The sequence below is a fragment of the Pezoporus wallicus genome, unplaced genomic scaffold (genome assembly GCF_028554395.1).
Source record: "Pezoporus wallicus isolate ANWC-B61680 ecotype Strahan unplaced genomic scaffold, APGP_CSIRO_Pwel_v1 contig_4710, whole genome shotgun sequence".
NCBI classification, from domain to species: domain Eukaryota; kingdom Metazoa; phylum Chordata; class Aves; order Psittaciformes; family Psittacidae; genus Pezoporus; species Pezoporus wallicus.
Window position 1 is genome coordinate 5,702,032 of NW_026640647.1, and position 3,877 is coordinate 5,705,908.

Genomic DNA, 3,877 nt, shown 5'->3' on the forward strand with positions numbered 1-3,877 from the left:
TGAAAAGGCAATTGCAAACAGAAACTTCAGGAAAAATACAATACAGATATGCAAAAAAACCTGCAGTGACCTGACTGTCAGTGCTGTATCAACTTATAAAACAAACTTATAAAACCTTGTACCTTTTTTACAGAGTTAGATTCAGTAATTTCAAAGTAAGTGTCATCGTGGACAGTCTCTGGGTCTGAATAGTGGTCTGTTACACGGGAGCAGTTCTGACCGGCTTGCATACGCATAGCTTCCATGGATCAGTTGCATACTCGGGTCCACTTATAACTGCATCTGTTTAAAGATGATACTGTAAATACGAAATTTAATTCAGTGCTTGCTATGCTAAATTTGATTACAAACATTTCACTTGGGAGAAAAAACCCAAAGCAGACTGCATACCTGTGCACATAATAGTTGTGGGTTTTGATGCACATTTCATGTTCCTTTAAATTCTATATAAACAATTATGATAGCAATGTACTTTACTCAGCAAGTAGGAGTAAATCACACTAGATGGTATACTGAATCCTTGCTTAAAATACTGCAAAAAAAATCGTTAAACAAAAAATGTACCAGAAAGTGTTTAAATATTAGACATGTTAAATTAGCAAGCAAGCAGAATTTGGTTTACTATCCGTCTTCCCATCAAAATAGATAGGATTGTGCAGATGGGACCGAAGAACTCTGTTTTGAGGTAGCAGCTCTGATTTATATTGAAGAAGTAGTTGAGGGACAGAGTTTTAAAGTAAGTGGCTTTGTGCATCAAATTTGGCCAGTTGATAATTCTTTCTAGGTTTGGTGGATATTAATTAGTTTTTTCTGACACAGTTACAGTGCAATTTGAAGTCTAAAATTTACTGCTTTAGATAGGTTTCTTTTCAAACCTGGTGTGACTGGATTCATGGAAGATCAGATCCTTCAGGTGAAGGAAGGACTTGTAAGTCTGTTTTCTGTTTCTGTAACAGTAGTATGTAAAGAGCTTCTCCGTCAATACCACACTGCCTAGTGCTTTATCAGGAGATCTTAACTGAACGGTTAAGAACCAAAGGGCTAAAGTTAACGAATAGTCTTTACTACAGCCTTGAGGCTTAACTGACTTCACCAAAACTGCATTCCGATGTTTGTTTTCATCACAGAGTGACTCTCCAAATAGCGGTGGGCTTTCATGCCCTAGGACTTTCTTTTGCACCTGTTGTAGTACTTGAGCATCTCTTTGGTAGTTTATGTTGTATGTTATTGGACAATGTACTGTACAAGTTAGTGAGCTGCTCTGATAAGAAACAAACATAAATGTGTGAGGCTTTTGCTTTTTATAAAAAACTGCATGCAGGACAACATTCAGTCTTTTTTATATGCAGGACAACTCCACCATTGCCGTGGCAGCTCTTACTTTACTATGAATCCATACTAAAGACTCAGAATTCAGAAAATATGACAGCTCTTGTTCCAAGACCAGCTTTTACATGTGTGCATACAAAAATTAGCCTTAAACTTTTTATGTGCTGTCTTGTGCCATAGCAGAGCTGTTTGATAAAGTAATTAAATCAATTTCAAAATAGATCTGAGAGTGCATGGAGCTTTTCTAAAGTTCTTCTATTTATAGAGTGGGATATTCTGGTTTTGGGGGGCTTGACCCATGCATTACTTAAGCACAGTTTTACTGGAAGTTCAAGTTTTTTTGGCATACTTTAAATCCTAGCTATGCATAGACCTAGTCAGTTCCTTGGTTGCCTACTTTGTAGCATAAGAAAAATTAGACGTCTATTTTTATGCACAACTTGACACACTTGATATTCTTGTTTTCTTGGTATTTCACACTTCTAGCCACACTTAAAGGCTGGTGGCGGTGCTTAGTAACGCTGACAGTTGGAGATGTACTAGGTGGTGTTCCTCCAGCTGTAAATCCTACATAAGTCACAAGGAGGGAGGTATTATTGTAATGAAGGTCTGTGGTGGCAGCTATGGCTATTGATATCCTTTTTTAAAACACTCAAGGCACAAGGGAAGAGGACTTTGTTCAAGTTTGACCTGTTTTAGCCATTCTTGTCTTGCTTGGTGCCATACTCCTATAGCAACAAATTTAAGTGCTTGGAAAAGTAACAGATAATGCTTGAGTATATATGTCTTGGAAAGAAATTCTTATTTGCACATACCTATCCCAGGTGAGGAAAAAAAGGGAGTGAAAATTAAGTACTGCATACTGTGGAAGTAAATGATTGCTGTGTTTGATTTATGTAAAGCAATAGCAGCTCTTAAAAGGTGTATTTAGTCTCAGGGCTATTTTTTTGGTTTGTTCTAAAATTTCCTGGAATTCAGAATCTGTTACGAAACACTGAAGCTGAGTCTTTGGGGAAGAGAAAAAAGTCATACCCATTAACCTTTCTTCTGCCTCAGGCTAACTTCTTGTTGCTTATTGGGTTTTATAGAATTCAGTGGTACAGCAATAATTCCTGGCTGAAGTACTATGTTCTGTCCCTGCCATCTCTGAAATGCTGATGTATTTACAGTAACTCACTGCCAGCGATGTCCATGTTTCCTTGCTGAGTATCTGACAGCTTTTCTGTGAGATTGTGAAGGTGAAAGAAAACGCATGGAAAGTCACCAGAGACAAGCAGTTACAAAGATCAGTGCTGCAGGGTGACTTCTTGATTTCCATTTGACTGATTGTGCACATGCACACATACAGTCTGCGTAGGTCTGCTGCTTTTATCTTTGTGGCTTGAGGCAGGACTGGTGTTTGTAAGGATCTTTGTTTTTTTATGGACAGACTTGCAGACTTGTTCTCACCCAGAACTGATGTGTGCTTGCATGTACCTCCAGAGCAAATCTTGTGTGTCATTCTTACTTGTTCTCATGAATATGATCTGCAAAAAAGACCCTGGACATAAAAGAATCAGACACTTGAGGAGTTCAGGACCATGCTTCCTCTTTATAACTCCATAATTTAAGTGTGTGCGCTTCATCAAATGTCACAGCTTAAAGATGTTGTGGCGTAGACCCAAACCCTTAGAGGTGGGCATGTATTAAAATAAAAATGTTGGCTCTTAGAAAAGGTAATAAAAGATGTATCTTTCCTAACCTAGGGAGGTGAAAAGCACTGTGGAGGAACTAGTTTCATTATGATCAAAGAGTTCTTATGGAATTGCTTTTCTAAACCTGGGTGTGCAGGAGAACAGAATGACCACTTACTGCGAGATGTACCTGTATATTTTCTTGACATGAGTTTGTGAGTGTTAAGCAACTCTGAAAATCAGTTCTGCTCTTAACATTTTGGTCATACAAAGAATGACCTAGATGCATTGTTCTGAAACTGTTACTTTGTGTGTTATGTGGAGAGAGAATGTTAACTCTTCACAAGTGTTTTGTGAAATTCCAGTCCTGTGCCCTAACTAAACTGCAACAGTCTTTTTCTGAATGCTCCAAATGTAAACGGAGTCCTGTTACTGCTTGCTTGATTTCATTGCATGTCATCAGTAAATGCTTAAGGTATGGTCTTTGTTTAATAGTTCTTCATTGGGGTTTGTATTTGACTACAGAGACTTCTGTAGCGTTGATAGGTCTATCTGAATTGCAGACGAGGACTTGGCCTGGTAACGCTGCAAACTAACATTTCTTACACAAATTCCTTTTGAAACAACTCTCTGGGGAAGATTTAGTAAGCTGAAAAACAATAGATAAAAACCTTCCTGGTTCCTCGTCCACCCTAATTCTCAATGTACTGATAGTTGAATATTGCTTGGCTTTATTCTAAATTATTTCATTTCTTGAAATGTGCAATTTTTGAGGGTAGCAGTCAAGGGGTGTCCAAAACTGCCATTAGGTTTGCCTTTATATGAAATCGGCTGATATGTTTTCCTCTATTACACTGTGATAACTTGTGGAGGTG